Source organism: Sus scrofa, chromosome 6 (genome assembly GCF_054392235.1).
Source record: "Sus scrofa isolate SSC_HxYL_T2T_F1_AM1 chromosome 6, Sscrofa_HxYL_maternal_Yorkshire_Landrace_v2.0, whole genome shotgun sequence".
In the NCBI taxonomy this organism is placed as follows: domain Eukaryota; kingdom Metazoa; phylum Chordata; class Mammalia; order Artiodactyla; family Suidae; genus Sus; species Sus scrofa.
In genome coordinates this window covers 95,634,194-95,650,859 of record NC_139388.1, presented here as the reverse complement: position 1 = coordinate 95,650,859, position 16,666 = coordinate 95,634,194, and the positions used below count along the sequence as shown (strand labels likewise).

At 51.6% G+C, this 16,666-nt stretch overlaps 1 protein-coding gene and 1 long non-coding RNA gene across 3 annotated transcripts in view; both read left to right on the top strand.

Moving 5' to 3' along the window:
• LOC146402666 (uncharacterized) overlaps positions 1 to 16,666 on the top strand; it is a 171,187-nt gene that overhangs the window by 15,712 nt on the left and 138,809 nt on the right. The window lies entirely within an intron of this gene.
• Positions 1 to 16,666, top strand: part of DLGAP3 (DLG associated protein 3) — a 63,023-nt gene that overhangs the window by 691 nt on the left and 45,666 nt on the right. Inside the window, exon 1 of one of the 2 annotated variants that reach the window (XM_021095868.2) lies at positions 3,385 to 3,490. The exons of the other annotated variant lie outside the window; for it this stretch is intronic. The gene's annotated coding sequence lies outside the window, so the exon portion shown is untranslated. Of the gene's footprint in view, positions 1 to 3,384; positions 3,491 to 16,666 lie in introns of those variants that run through there. 2 annotated transcript variants of the gene reach the window in all.

Genomic DNA, 16,666 nt, shown 5'->3' with positions numbered 1-16,666 from the left:
TGCGTGTCGGTGTGTTTGCAGTGTGAGTATGGAGGGTGTTCCTGTGTATGTATCTGTGGACATGTGTGTGAGTGTGTGTGTTGTCACCATGTGTGCCTGTGGGTGTCTCTGAATGGATGTGTGTGTGCTGGCGTGACTCTCCTGTGTGGGTCCAGGTATCTATGGTCTGTGTGTGTGGGGGGGTGGCTGTGTGAGAACGTATGGGAGCAGGGTTTCACTCTGAATCACCCACACCTGGGCTTTGTCCCCTCTGCCCCCAGGGGATTCCTGGGAGTGGTAGGATGGGACAGGGAGATGGGACTTTTCAGAGGTCAGATCAAATCCCCTTCTCAGGGACTCCTCACCTCTGACTCAGGCAGGAGCTGCTTTGCACTTTCCATGTTGCTTTTCACCTTCGCCTGTATCCCTGAGGGTACCCTCCCTACTGGTTGTGTCCCAGCAGCCTACTGAGGTCCCTAGGGGTGGTGGGACCTGGGCTGAGCTGGAGTGTGTGTGCCTGTGTGTGCTTCTTCTTCTCGGGGTCTGGAACTTGTGTCACCTCAGTAATGTTTTACCAAGGGCTATTTAGATCCAGGAGCTGAGGTGGCCAGGTGGAGGCTTCTGTCCCGTTCTTAGTCGCCAGAGCAGGAGGCCCTAAATTTCCAAGTTCTGGGTCATTGGTTCAGTCCACTGACTCCAGGTGGGTCTGTGCCAAAGCTCTTTGGTGTACTAATAATTTAAAAAACAAAAAAAACCCAGTACCTTTATATCAGTCCAGGGCTTTTGAAAAATGCTCCCTTCTCAACTCTTTCTCCTGATATTCACAGCAGCCCTGGGAAATAGGCAGGGCAGGTTAAGCCATATGAAATCGCCAATATTCAACTGTTGTGTTTTTTTTTTAATCTACAAAAACAGCAATTTCATGTGATTCAACCTAGTATAATGTCAGTTTACAGATAAGGATGTCAAGACTTGAAAAGTGAATTGCGTTCCCTGCAATCACACACTGCTAGTCAGTGGTTCAAAAAGACTCCGACCCAGATCTTTTGGTGACCCAAAGACCTGGGCTGGACCAAGGTTAGACAGTGGCACTCCCTGGTGTGCTCTCTCTGACCCTGGTGGCACTGCCCTCCACCTTTGCCCAGCATTCCCTGAATGCTGGGGCTACTTCTGCACCCAGCTGCCAAGGCCTAAAAGGGAGAGAGGGGGAGAAGAGAGGCGGGAGGGGAGGGAGAGGCTTCGTGAGTTGGCAGTGAATCAGGGTCTAAAAAGGGAGCCGGGAGGGCTAGGGTGGCAGGTGTTTCTAAAAGGAACATGAACATAGGATGAACAGCCTCTGATACAACCCCCGCATCCCCCACCCCCACTGCCCCACTGATCTGGCAGGCAGTGCCCATTGCATTTTATGCCAGGGGCTCACGTCCAAGGAGTGAGCTTGTATGTAGCTATAGAATGATGGCCAGGGGAGAAACCTTAGAACTGACTTGGTCCAACCTCTTAATTATCAAGTGAGGAGACGGAAGCCCAGAGAAGAGAGATCCAAGGTCACACAGCAAAGGAAAAAAAAAAAAAAAAAAAGTCTTAGGAACTTTCCAACCTTCCATGTGGATTTCCATTCCTGGAAACCCCCACGCCCACCCCCACCCCCTGCTCATCTAAACTGAGCAGAGGGGATCTGAGGAGAAGAAACAGACTCAGTAACCCTAAGGCTGCAGATCCTTCAACCTGGGACCCCTTTTCCAAAGAGGAGGAGTTACAGATGTTTCTGGGAATAAGGATTCCTAGCCATCCCCATTCCTGCTGGTGAGGGGCTGAAGCTGCTGCAGGCCAGACTCCCAGACTTTCTTCGGTGGCAGCACTTCCTCCCCTGCTTGGCACCTCACATCATCTCTCTCCAGATGATGCTGGGGCTGGGGCTGGCTGAGCTCCATTTTCCTTCATCCCACCGAGTTTGTGATGCATTTTGCCTCTAGCTGACCTGATAGTTCCTTACTCTATAGGTTCTTGTTAGGTAGAGAAACTTCTAGGGCTTGTCTGATTTTGTAGGGAGTCCGTGGTTACCCTTAAACCCTTTCTCAAACCTGCCAGGAGTCTGGGGTAAATGATAAAGATGTGTTCCCATTTTACAGACGGGAAAGTGAAAATTCATAGAGGGGCCTCCTACTTGTTTGGTCTTTCAGTTAGTCATCCAAGATCAGTAGAAGAGGTTCTTTGAGAGAGGGGGTGAAAGGAGCAAATGACAACAGGAGCTTTTTTCTAGGGGGGCTTCCACAGACCCCTTCCAGCCTTTTACTCTCCCCATGGTCAGCAAACCTTTCCAGAGTCTGATTTCATTCCCACTTGGTGGCATCAAAGCTGGGTCTCTCAGTGGGGGTGGGAAGAACAGCTGCGTACCCTCCACTCCTCAAGCGTTTTGTCTTGATTCCCTGCCCTCCCCCCAGTCTGAAGGCTGCTGGCTCAGCGGGCCTCCCGTCGTCTGGGGAGTCTGGGTTTGAGCTGGGGTGAGGTGGTGGCACCATCGTTATGGTAACGAGCTGCCAGCTCATCGTTGCTAATAACTTGTCAAGTCCCTGGGCTCAAATGCAGCATGCCTTCCCACCAGCCCTTCTCCCCATGTCACAGAAAGAAAAAGTGAGGCTGTGAAGGAGGGGCCTGTGAATAAGGAAGTCTGAGGAGGTGGGTGGCCTTGTCCTTGGGCTTGTAGCTGGAGAGCTGGGGGGGGAGGTCACTTGGGGCCTGATTTACAGGTATGATTATATAAATTTGCATCTGATTGCCTGGGCTGGTGCATGTGAATACACTCAGAACATACTTGTATAAACCTGTACATGCTAGCTGACATGTTCATGCGCTTCTACACAGCAGCCCACATGCAAACATGCCTCTAGGCATCAGAACATGCTTGGGCATGAATACTGCCTTTACCATCTGCACATAAGGCACCCAAGAAATCTGGGTTTGTGGGGGTGTCCAGGTATGTGGGTGGGGATCTGATCTTTTTCTGAGGCAGCTTCAAAGTGTCTTGTTAACAAAGGGACAGAATGGTCCCAGGGTTCCTTCTTCCTTCCAGTCAAGAGCTCAGAATGGGAATGGGCTGGGGATGGTGTGGGGGCCCCAAGCTCCCAGCTCCCCAAGGCCCCTGCCTCTGTGCCCTTTGAGCTTAGGTATTCCCTGCCCCCCCCAACTCCCTGTTCTTTCTCATCCTCTCCTCTTCCCGTGTGTAAATATTAAAGAGCTGAGCCTGCAGGGCTGATGTAGACATGGGGAGAGAATGAAATTAAAAAGGATTCCCTCGCCCCCATCCCGACACCCCCACCCCGCAGTCCCCCCGCTCCTACCTCCTCCCCTCTCCCTTCTCCCCTCCCCTCACTCAGTGCTTCCACATGTCTCTCCTCCCCCCAGTCCAGATGGGAGCTGGCTCCTTCAGAAAGGGGGCTCAGAACAGGGTGTGGGGAGCTACCTCTCCTTGCCTCCCCCCACCACATCTGCCTGCAGGGCTGGGAGCCCCCACGTGAGTATCTCGTTAATTTGGGGGGGTGAAGGTTGAGAAGGAAAGTGGATTTAGAACCAGCTGTGAGTGGCGTGGAGAGGCTCAGGGCTGAAAGAAGGTGGGTGGGGTCCTCTCCCCAGGCTCCCTCAGGGAAGACTCGTGTCTGGGTTTCTTTTCTTTCTTTGGACCTAGAGGGAAGGGAGGAGTTCCAGGTGCCGCCGGTGGATGGGAGCGAGGGTGGGAGGGGCCGACGAGAGGGGCTTCTGTACTAAAGAGGGTGCGTGGCCGGGTAAGCTTTTCATTTCTGGCCTCCCAGTTTCTGGCAATGGGGGGGTCACAGAGTAGCTGGGAGCTGTCCCAGGTGCTGAATGAGACTCGGAGGGATTTGCTCCTTTGGAACTGTCCCGGGCATTGAATGGGGCTGCATTGGGGCCCTGATGATGGAGAAGCTGCTGGGCAGTGCTGAGGGCTCACTAGAAAAATTCTCCCAGATGACCCACTTTTCAAGGACAGAGTCCCTGGAATGAAAAGACAGATTTGGGGGTCCTCCCTCTGGTTTTAGGCCTCACAGTTGCTAACGGTATTGGGGAAAGGGACTCCTTTCCCTAGTAGTGTGGGGGGCATGGATGGAGGAAGATGTTGCAGCTGTGTGCTCTCTTCTGGATAGTTTTTAGTGCAGTAAGCTTCGGGGTCCTGGCATCAGCCTTTCTCCTATGAGGTCTCTGAAGTTCAGGCTGAAGGCAGATCTGGATTGAGAGAGTTTAGGTTTTGCTGGTTAGGCTGAGCGCAGGAGTTCAGGAGAATTTGATTGACCATTTAGCATTCCCCCTGCCCACCAGACTTTCTAATTCAGGACAGGAGGCAGTGAAATATTCTGCAAGCCTGTCTCATGCTTTGCCCACCCCAACCACAGTTTAGAGCAGCATTTGGGAGAGATTTTGTTGGGGAGGAAGATTTCCAAGCAAGGGACTCAAGGAGTGGGTGGGGTTTTTTGGTGCCATGGAGCAGAGGAGGAGGCTACTAGAGACAGGGCAGTGGGAAAAGAGGAAGATCTGGGGGAGGGAAAAAAAACACACAACAAGATTCAGGTTGGGGGATGGGGTGTGAGTTTCAGTCCTCAGCTCCCTTGTAAATCTTTCCCCACTAACTCAGGGTCAGGATCATCTCTGTTTTCTGGGTTCTTATGCTCCATCTTTGTAAACCTGAAGGGAATAGAGCAAGGATTTATTTCTCCAGGTCCCTTCCCTTGTCATCCCAGGGGGATGAGAGCCAAATGTCAGGACATGCAGATGAGACTGTGGGGGAACAACAGGCAGGAGGGTATGGTGGCAGCTTCACCTCCTGTCCCCAAGAGAACAATCAAATATTCAAATGGCATCCTTCTCCAGGGGCAAGGAAGGAGAAAGTTTCTGGATGCTGGACAAAAATTGGGTGTGTCAGGGAGTTCAAGAAAAGGGGGAGATATTTAGGGACTCCAAAGTGAACCAGTCCATCCCTTTCCAGATGTGACTTCTAGTTAATAAGGAGCCCCTCACCCATCATGTTTTTGATGTAGTTCAGCAAAGATTCCTCCCTTCTCTAGCTGCTTGGGAGGAGCTGAGTTTTCCTATGCTGTGGGTTCTGGGAGGTGGTGGGTGTGGGTGTGGGTGCCTGTTTGGGGAGGGGAGGTGTTTGTGCTCCACTCGGCTCCCTTGGTTACATAACAGCTTTGATAAGACTTTACTTTGGAGCTGCTGCTACTGCCTGAAGCAGTCACCCCTCCGCCCCCACATGGAATGTTGGACGTCCACCCCCTTCTCCCTGGCCCCTTGGAGAGTCCTGCTATTCAGGATCTAGTGTTCCAGCAGCTGCTTTCTTGCTGGGAGGTGTCGTCAGTTTGCCTCCCTGCTCCCTACCCAGCTCCTGTTTTCTAAATACTTGCTTCTTTTACTCATGTGAGTCCAGGCCAGTGGCTCCCCAACCCCCATTTTTAAGCCTCTAGTTCTGCTTGCTCTTTGGCAGGGCTCTTGGCTGGGGTGGGTAGAGGGTAGGGGGTTTCACTGAATATCATGAAGTTGTCCTCTAGGGAAGGAGAGAGGTTTTAGGGCCCAGAGATAATTTTCTTACTGTTCCTTCCTTTGCTCCAATAGCTGTTTTGGAGTTTGGAAGCAGTGGACCATACCCAGAGGTAGAACTCCAGCCTTGACATTTTCTCTTCTTTTCCCCTTGTTGGATTAAAAAGCTGTGAGATATGAGAGATGGGGCTGCCTGTTGGGTGGGAAAAGGTGCACTTACTCTAAGGGGCACCTACCTCATTGTTCTCTTGCATCCCAGGTTGTCTGAGGAAATATTGGCTATTCCAGGCATGAGACAAAGGGAGAACAGAGTCCTTTTTTGGAATGACTTGTTTTTTTTCTTCCCCTCTGAGTGGGTAGGAAAGGGGTGTGTCCAGGGATGGGGTATATCCTGTCGATAATAGGAAAAACTTTCCAAGAAGAAGTGGGAGACTGGCAAGAGGAGAGAGCAAATGCAAACTTGTGACATCACTTGGAGAGAATGTGAACTTCTAACTTCCTGAAAAGAATAGAAGCCAGAGGAGGGGATGAGTATCTTTGCTACTGCAGTGTATGTGCCTGTGTATTTCTGCCTGTGAGTGCGGATATGACTGTATATGTGTCTATACATGTTTGTATGTTGTATGAATGTGTACAAATTTATGAGTTTGTGTATGTGTGGACACATGTACATGTGTGTATATATGTATCACTGTGTATATATCTATGTATGTAGTGACTATAAAGGCAATTACTAAATTAAACCTCTGTGTGCTCACCCAACAATGCATATATGTGAGTGTAAGTATGCATGTGAGCATACATGTGGGGACACGTGTATGCACCTATGAATTGACGTACATAAGTTCAGTCATTCATGTGAATAAATGTGACAGAAAGAATGAGAGAGAGATTCTGACTACACGTTGGGGCTGTCCAAAAGTTCTTTTCACATAAGCTTGAACTTGATCCACTCTGATGCCTGTGACTCTTCTCCAAAAACCAGGCTCCTTGAGGTTTCTCAGATTATCCTGTTACAGGGACCCAACTGTTCTCCACCACCACCCATATGAAGGGAGTTTGCAGAGGAGACACCTGAATAGGCCTTGGGAACAACTGAGTGAGGGAGCCGAGCTCAAGGCTGATCAGATCAGATGCTGTGGTGCTCAGGGGTGGAGGTGGGGAAAGAATTTGGGAGCTCGAATGTTAATATTACAATGGAGGTTTCAAGAATCAAGCAGAACAAGTTGGACTTAGTGGATGAAAGGGCAGGGATTTTAGGGAGGCCCAGGTGTGTGCCTCAGCCTCCCACATGTGTGTGTGTGTACTTGTATATGTGTGTATTGCTCGTCTGTGCCTTAATATGCATATCTCAACACAAATGCACTTTCTAGCATGTATACAGGTGAGCAGATCTACAGAAATGTACATACCAACAGAGGGATTTATTGACATGTACATAGCTGACACACACATACCTGTAGACAGCGTATGCAGACCTATATGGGCATGTGCTAACACTGGCCTGATTACAACCCACGATGGCATACACGTGCACCTCTCTCACCCAAGTTGACAACAGCCTACAGATAGTCCCTCACCCAGTTCATCCATCCATTCAGTCAGTGTTGATCATCCACCTGTGATGTGCCACATACTGTGCCGGACACCGGGACGGTCCTTGACCTCAAGTAACTTACAGTCTAGAGGAGGTCAAAGACCTGGATCCACGTAAGGAGAGTGTTTATCAGGGCAGTGGGAATCTATGGAGGGCTTGGTCAGTTCTGGAGTGGGGAAGGGAGGGGTTCCGTAAAGGATCCATAGAAGAGGAGGGCCTTGAGCCAAGGCTCGAACAGGTGTTCACCACATGGGCAACTGTAGGTAAAGGTGTTTCTGTGACAGGAACTGTCCCAACTGGTCTCCCCACTTCCCCCCTTGCCAGCCCCTCCTCCAGAAATTCTCCCCACAAAAGCAGCCAGAATAAGATGAGATCATACCTTTCCAGTGGCTTTCCATCTCGCTCAGAGAGAAATCCTAAGTGCTTAGTGGGGCTTGGGTGACATAAGTGCTGTGTGTAAAATAGCCTCCAGTGACCTTCCTGATCTCCGGCGCCACCCCTACAAGCGCTTCCTTTCAGTTCCGCAAAGAAGCTGAGCACAGCCTTGCCTTGAGGAGGCTGTTGTATTAGCGTTTCCCTCAGCCCGAAATGCTCTCCCCCCAGATACCCACATGACTTGCTCCCTCACTTGGTTGAAGTCTTTGCTTCAAAAGTCACTTTTGAGGGGGAAGCCTCCCCCCATAGTCTACCTTAAGTAGCCCCTTTGTCATGCTGTCCTCTCACCCCCCCCCTTTAAGAAACAATTCAGGAGTTCCTGTCATGGCGCAATGGAAACGAATCTGACTAGGAACCACGAAGTTGCAGGTTCGATCCCTGGCCTCACTCAGGGGGTTAAGGAGCCAGTGTTGTGGTGAGCTGTGGTTTAGGTCACAGACATGGCTAAGATCCCTCATTGCCATGGTTGTGGTGTAGGCCGGTGGCTACAGCTCCGATTTGACCCCTAGCCTGGGAACCTCCATGTGCCATGAGTGTGGTCCTCAAAAGCAAAAAAAAAAAAAAAAAAAAAAAAAGTAAAATTTCAAATTCAGCATTTACCACCTCCATTATTTCATATATCTGTTCATCATCTCTTTTTCCACTCGAATACAAATGTCATGAGAAGGGAGCATGAACATGTTTTGTGCACTGCTGTATCTAGAGTCCAGAGGAGTTCCGGGCAAGGAGGCCCTCAATACATATGTGTTGAAATAGACAAATTTTAGGTGGATCACAGTGGCAGCCAGTAAAGAGAGTGGATTGGGCTGGGCCAAGATACAAGGCAGGGAGACCAGATAGGAACCTGTGGTAAGAGCTTTGGTGAGAACTTAGGGTGGCCTGATAGAGAACATTGGGAGCCGAGGGGGAGAAAAGGAGATAGAGTATACAAGCACAGGCATGCACGCACACAGTCACACGCGTGTGCACGTATCTATTTTAGGCAGTCAGATCTGCTGTCTTGGTGGAGGAAGGCTAAGGAAGAAAGTAAAAGTGCCTTTATATGCATATCTGGTATGCATGTCATGAATACCCGGTGGCAAGCTGGACACCCTCCAGCTCACTCTGGCTGATGGTCCCCTTTCCTTTGGGATCTTGGGACCATCACCCCCATGTGCCTACCTCTGTCCACCGGGCTGTGAAGGGCTGCCATGCAGGGGTCCTTCTGGTTCCATTTGGTCTGCGATACAGGGCTCTTGCCTAAGGGAACAGGGGCAGGGCTTAGGATCCTGAATAGTGGGAAGGGTCTTAGGAGGTCAGAATCACAGAGACTTAGAGACGCGCGGGGAGAGGCATATGGCCCCTCAGAGCTGGCGAGCTCAGCCCTGGCCCAGACAGACTTCCTGAGGCCGGACCTGGTGGGAGGCAGGACGGCATCCTCAGACAGAAGCCACTGTCTAGCCCTCCTCACCTTTTCCCTCCTGTCCTTCTCTCCCTGTTCCACGCCGGTCCTTTTTCCTAGTGGGATTGGTGCCTTGGCCAAAGATGGGCCTAGGAGTGACTGGTTCCCCTGCTGTGGTGTGTTTTTGGGGATGCGGTGACACCCAAGGAAAGGGGTCACGGTTTCTAGAGTAGAGGCTGCCGGTTTGGTTGGAGGGGAGAAATCTCCCTGAGAGTCTCAACTTTGATTGCCTATCTCCGGAGAGAGCACGCAACACATGAGCTTGTGTTGCAGAACGGGAAACGGAGGTTAGACCTCAGGCAGGACCATTCAGCTTCCAGGATGAAAGGACTGAAACTTCGAACGTGGGGAAAGCTGGGAGGCCGACTGCTGAGAGGAGGAGGAAGAGGCGTGGTAGTTGTGGGTCAGCCCCGCCCCGCGCCACCCTCAGACCTCTAGTGGGGTGGGCGGTGGGCAGGCATTAAGGCCTAAAATCTTTGAGACGTCCAAACCTGCACCTGGGTTGCCTCATTTCCAAGAGCTAGAACCTCTTCCAGGTTCTGGGGTGTATGATGGGGGCCTCTGCCAGTCTCTCCTCTCAGCTGGACTAGGGGCGGGGGCGCTGCCATCGCTCCCCTCCCACCTGGGCTCCGAGCATGGGGGTTGGGCCAAAACAGCCGCCAGAGCCGCCCACCTGCCCGCGGTGTCATGGCAACGACTCTGCCCACGTGGACGATGAGGAAAGGGAGGAGGAGAGAGGAGAGGAGACACCACCACAGACAGGCAGATGGGAGGGGGCTCCTTAGGGTCTTGCATGCAGGCGCCCCACCCCTCCAGCTTGGTTCTGGGTCCCCAGGGTGGGGTGGGGCTTGTGCTCTGGGCTTGGCCTCAGAGAGTGAATGTCCTTGGGCATCCTGAGTGGTGATGACCTTGGCCTCCTGTGCTGGGGGTCCCAATGGGGTCCTGAGGGAGATGGGGTTTTGGCATGAGCAGACCGCTCCTTCTCTCCCCACCCTACAAGTCGGGGATGGTGCCTGGGGCTGAGGGGATGAGAGCCCGACCTACTTCTCCATTTTCTCACTATTTTTCAAAAGCAAAATGACCCACTTTTCAGCCAATCAGACTGGGGCCTCTTCCCAGGCTCACTCCCTGAGCCCCCCTGCCCAGTCCTCTGCTCCATCCTCAGCCTGTTAGTCACATGCTGGACCCACTTCCTGAGGAAGGCAGGTGCACCTGTGTGGAGGGTCCTTCCCTGCCATCTGCGCCAGGCTGGGGAGGGACCTATTCCAGGGGTGGCCGGGGCCAGGGCCTGACTCATTCGATGTCAGCTCCCTTTTAGGCAGACAGACCCCATCAGTGGCCATGGGTCCTGGGTCCTGCGAGTGTCCTGTTTGCCATCCTTGTGCACTCCTGCGATGCATACCCTGGAGAGGCAGGCAGGACCCTAGGGAGGATGGGATGGGGCTGTACCCCTCTTCTCACTCTGTGTTAGTGGGTGGTGGTGGGCTGTCTTCGCCCACCTGCTCCACTTCCATGTGGAAAGGGAGAGTCTGTAGCCCTGGAGAACAATGTCAATCTGTATGTCTGTCTACCTTCCAGAGAACCCTCCTAGAGGGTTCTGTCTATGCCTCTCTTCCCAAACCCCTCCTCCTCTCTAGAATATTGGTCTGGGCCTCAGAGCCCCCTCCCTCCCTCAGCTATATTGGCTTGGGCTGGCTTGGGGGGTGATTAGGGATTTAATTATTTAGTTTCTCCAGCTCAGTAGATTAATTCCATCCATCACAGGCAGGCTGAACCATCTCCCCATCTTAGGGCTGCCTGGCCAACCCCAGAGGGAGACAGCATCATTGCTCACCTGGGCCTAGTATTGGATCTGGGAACAATGGATAAAGTTCTTGTTGGGGGAGGATGTGGTGTATGACACTGAGCAGATGTGGGTGCCTAAGTCATGTGAAATGGACGTGTATGTCTGTCGTGTGGGGATAAACATGTGAACATGTACGTGAGGTTTGGTATCTGCGCAGCTTCTGTGTGCACAAGCATCTGTCCGCTGGATGAAAATGCATGTATGTGTGAACTCTTGGGGAGCAGGTTTGTAGATATCTGTGCACATTATGTGATGATGACGAGATGTTTGAGGACAAATGCCATGCGAGTTGTGTTGGATGAGTCTGCATGGCTGTGTAATCTGCCTCTCTAGAACATGTTTGTTAAATTGTGAATAAGCAGTCTTGGGATTACACATCCCATGTGCAGCCGGGGGATGGCAGGGATGGAGGTTTCCTGAGGCTGAGTGATGAGCCAGGGTACCAGGAGGGAGGGGGTCTACCTGGTGACCTCATCAGACCAGTCTGGTCAGAGAAATATGCTACTTTAGACCTGCCAGTGGCTTGGTCTCTTAGTGGTTGAGGGTGTTGGGCCAGGAGCAGACCCAGATGCAAATCTTCCACCACCTATGTCACAATCTCCTCATCTGTAAAATGGGAGTAAGGAAGGTTCTTACTGCACAGGATGGTTGTGAGGACCACACAGAGAGATGCATCTCAAGCATTTAACACACCTGTTCAATCGTAGGCATTCAGAGAGCTGGGCCTTAGACTTCAGAGCTGAAAGTTGTTGTATGATCGAAAATGTATCCTGTGCTTGAATGCATCCTATACCATCCTCCAGAGTGGCCCTCCAACCTGAGCTTATATGCCTCCCTGGACAGAATGCTCCCAGCTCTTCAGGAAACTCACGTCACACTGGGCCAGCTCTGCCTGTTGGGAAGTTCTGGTCCAGCTGCAGGGAGTCATCTCCCTCATGCTTTCTCCCATTTCTCCCCCCTATTCCTATGCCCCAGCAGAGAGTTACTTCTTCCTGATGGCTCAGTTACGGACCTTGAACTCATTATTGAGCATCTACTTTATGCCACGTTTTGCTTAGGCAGAGATAGACCAGACGGATCCTTTTCAAGGAGCTCATAGCCCACAAACAAATATTTATGCTACTGTGTTCAAGTGTGGGGCTTTTAGAGAAGGTAGCAACTGCTGTGCCCTGGGATTGATGGGGAGGGTGCTCTTAGGTAAGGCTTCTTGGAAGAGAGGACACCTGCGTTGCATCAGAGGCAAAGTTGGGAGGTTAGGCTCTCCAGATGGAAGAATCTCACAGTCTGTGCTGACTCCTCTCCCCATACTCTCTCCTGTTGTGGTCCTGGCTCCTGCTAGGCCCAGAAATCCAGAGCGGGGAGCAGGGGCTGATCCTCCCTTGGAGGCTGGGGGAGGATCAGTCAGAGCTGAGGGGTGGGAGGTGCCACCACATGAACCTGGGCCCCATGGGGCCAGCTCTGTGCTTGACTCTCCTTGTGGAGAAGACAGGCCCTGGTTCAGGCAGTGCCTGTCCTAGCTCATGTAGAGAGCTTACAGCACAGGGTGCCAACCCAGGAGGCAGGCCTAAACTCTGGACTTCATGAGAGAATCAAAACACCTGCTCCAGCGACTCGGACAGGCCACCTGGCCTGGCTGAGAAGCTACTGCCCCGTGGACCCTGGCCATGGTCTTGAGCTTCTGCGTCTCGTTTCTGATGGCCCTAGCAGCATCCTGGAGGCCAGGGCAGCATCAGCCCAAAGCTCATCACACACAAATAAAAGAAGGTGCTAGGGTTCCAAAGTCAGGAGAGACTGACGTGTGGAAACAAATGTGCTAGTTGCCGCGGATAGATCAGCTTGTTTTTTCATTGCCACAACCTTAAGAGGTAGATACTGTTATCCCTACTTTACAGATGGCAAAATTGAGACTCAGACAAAACAAGTTTTTCATGGTCATGCAGGTAGGCTGAGGTAAAATGGTTGGAAGCAGATGATTGTCTTTCCAGGACCCAGCAGTAAGGCCACTGGGCTTTCCCTCTCAGATCCTTGGAGTTGGAAGAGAAACCACCAGCCCTGGCTGCAGGGATGGTGGGGTCTACAAATCCAGGGTCCCTAGTTCTCTCAGATGCCACCAGGGCTGCTCAGCTGTCTTTGGCATGCTCAAGAGGTAGGAGGTCTTCAAAGAAAACAAGGTTGGAATTCCCACTGTGGTGCAGCAGAGATGAATCTGACCAGTATCCATGAGGATGCTGGTTCAATCCCTGGCCTCACTCAGTGGGTCAGGGATCTGGCGTTGCTGTGAGCTGTGGTGTAGGTCACAGACATAGCTCAGATCCTGTGTTGCTGTGACTGTGGTGTAGGCCAGCAGCCGCAGCTCTGATTCAACCCTCTAGCCTGGGAGCCTCCATATGCCTTGGGTGCAGCCCTAAAAAGCAAAAAAAAAAAAAAAAAAAAAAGAAAAAAAAGAAAGAAACCCAGGTAAACAGAAAGCCCCAGGTGAAACATGACACAAATGGGTTTTTAGAGTCTGGGATCTCTCATCCATAGCTGAGTCAGGTATGGCTATGGCCTCTGCCCAAGACTGGCCAAGAAACTCTCAAAGGCCTTGCTTCCAGATGTCATACATTTTAGTGTTTGTTTGTTTGTTTTCCCCTGGTTGTCAGGAGCTAATGCTCAGCCCTGTGCCAGACACTTTATCTGCATTATCTTAATCCTCACGGTGAGAAAGGCACTATGCTTGCCTTCATTTGAAAGTTGAGGAAACTGAACAAGAGACAGACAGAAGGACTGCCTTAAGGTCACATGTCTAGTAACTGGTGGACCTGGGACATGAACCCAAACAGTTTCACTCAAGGCCCAGAACCCACAGTCTCTTGCACTGGTTGTGCCTGACGGGTCCATGGGAGTCTAGTCCTGGGAGTCCTGCCTCTCATCAGTGGGCTGGGATGACTCCCCAAAGAAGGCTCTTAGGGACCTTCAGAAGGGGGAGCATGGACAGGGAGAACAGCCAGAGCATTGATCCGTGGGCAGAAAGGGAAGAGTGGGCCAGAAGCAGTTGGGCCTTGGCTGCAGTTAAGGCATCTGAGGGGGTGAGGCTGAGCAGGCTGAATTGTACCTCACTGAGCCTTTGGCAGCCCTGGAGAATCCTGAACTTTGCTTCTGGTACCTCTTGGCCACATGGCCCCAGCTGACAGAGGAGCTGGGGCCCAGAGACTCTGAATGAAGAGAACTGCCCCGGGCTGGGCGATCCCCTCCTTGCAGTCTCCTCCTTCTGCTCTGCAGTGTGGGGAGGGTAACTCCTTCCCCACTTCATCCCCTTTTCTCCTCCCTGCCTTCCCTGTACTTTGCAAAGGGGAACATCTGGAGAGCTCCAGATGTGGCTGGAAAAGAACCATCTTGACCTGCCAGTTGAGAGGGTCTAGATAAGCATGATGAACAAGCAGGGCTGGATTTGGTGGCTGGATTTCTAATACCAAGTCCTCCAGAGGCTCTCCAGAGCCCCTAGAGGGAAAGGAGTGGAGGTCTTTTCTGTGGGCTCTTAGAAACATGAGTGGAGTGGAAAGAGAAGATAGTCGTTCGTGCAGCAGATGCTTTTTGAGTACCTGTTAGCGCTAGGCATCATTCTAGACTCTCAGACACTTGTGGGCACTAGCAGCACATAAGGCACACATAATCCTTGCCCTCCTGGGGCTTATATTCTGCTGTGGGAAGATATACTATAAACAAGTAATAGATAAAGAAAATAATTTCAAAGAGCAGTAGTGCCATGAAGGCAATGAAACAGGCTGATGTAGGGCGTTCCTGGGGGATGGAGCTCAACTTTAGTTAGCGAGTGGTCAGGGAAGGCCTCTCTGAACTGAGACCTGAAAGATGAGACAGAGGAAGCCATGGGAATATCTGGGGCAGAGTGTTCCAGCAGAGAGAACATCAAGTACCAAGCCCCCTGAGGTGGGATTTTCAAAGAGATTACAGGTAGTGTGGGTTATTCACAGGCTGAGCCCTGTCCAATGGGTCAGGAGATGGAGTTCGACTGGGCTCTTCCTAAATGTCTCAACTGTTTTGGAACAGTAAGCCCATTTTCTGTAAAATTCCTACCCTAACATGCCCCCCCCCCCACCACCCAGGAAGAGTTGATTAAATAAAGTAATAAAGGTGAATGAAAAAGATCCCAAACCTCCCTCCTTCTATTCTGTTCTTCCTTCCTTCTTTCCACTTTCTGGGGCAATGAGAGGAAGAGAAGGATCTTCCGAGGTCCCAAGGGCTGGGGTTGGGCACAAGGCATGCTGAGTCTTCAGCGACAGAGCTGGGTGGTGAGGTTTAAGAGAGGCCAAGGGTGAGGGCACCAGCTACAGAGATCCTGCCGAAGGCAGCTGAGCAGAGCTGGTGCTGCAATGGCCAAGGGGGCTCAGGCAGCACTGGATGTGGGAGAAGGCAGGGGCTGGAGGAGGAATGCCTGTTAAGGGCCATGGGAGTGTGGGCCAGAGGTCAGAGCTCTGTGTTAGGCTCCCCAGTAGCTGGCCTCTTCACAGGGGACATACAACCCCCGCCTCCCAGCTGTTGTCAAGATAAGGGGTGGCGGAGGACTGGAAAGAGAAACTGAGGCAGAATCCTGGCCATTCTTGTTAGGTTGACATGGGGAAAGAGGCTGAGGAGGCAAAGCCTGGAACTTGGGGGGTCCCAGGGCACACATAGCTCATTCACAGGTGTGGAGGATCCCAGCAGCAAAATGAGTTCCAGGCCTCACTTGCTGTGTTGGAACAGGTACGGGGATGACCTCATACCAATGTGAGGGGACCAGAAAAAGCTGATCCCCAGCAAGAGTGCCACGGTACCCCTTTGCTGCCATCGGACCATCAGGTCTGGCTTGTAGCTCTTCCAGGCAACTTCTTGGGGAAGGGATAAATCAGTTGATACTTGATTTTTGAAAGCTTTTTCTTTGCCCAAAGCATCACTTTGTGTCAACCTCTGAGACACTGGCCTCTGTCAAGTGCACCTGGATCCTTGGGCAACCAGGTGTGGCCGATCTTGAGTAAGGACTGCGTTTTCTTCCCAGTCGGATACCTTATATGGTTGTCCCAGAGAGATGAAGTGACCTACTTGAGGTCACACTGTAAACCAAGGGAGGAGGTCATAAAAATGAAAGTACAGCTAAATGGTAGCTGCCTTTATTGAGGATTCTCTTTGCGCCAGGTACAGTGTTACATGTTTACCCGGTTCCCCATCACATCCTTTCTAATGGCTCTAGTATTATCCCATTGTTCAGAAGAGAAGCTAGGCTAAGAGAGGTGAATCGCCTGCCCAGGTACACACAGCTAGTAAGTGGATGGAAAGGGATTTGAATCCAGAAAGTCTGACACCAGAGGTATACCACTAACTGCTTTGATCCCGGGAGTTTGGGAGTCACCTAGGTCTCAAGAAAGGAAAATCAGCTGATTTGGCCAGGCGGTGCCCTGGGGAGAGGAAAAGAAAGCACTCTGACTCCTTCCTCTGCAGCCTTTTTCCTTCCTCCATCTTCCATTCTTTTTCTGGAAGGTAATTGCTTGGGGCAGTGACAACCTCCTGGCGAATTACACAGCTGGTTTCCCAGTGAGATTTGTAACAACAACCCCGCCAGCCTGGCAGCCCCCAGCAAGTTCCGGTTTAAGAAACTAATTGCTGGATTGTGTAGTTGGTGCTAAATTGGGTAATTTCTTGGTGACGGCATGTGTGCCACTTCTTCCAATCCCAGGAAGATGCAAGCTGCATCAGAGAATTTGTCACACCACAGCACCCTGCGAGCCTCCTTCACTCCCCACTTCCAGCCAGCCGCAGGCAATCTCGAAAGCGGCTGCTTCCCTGGGCCCGG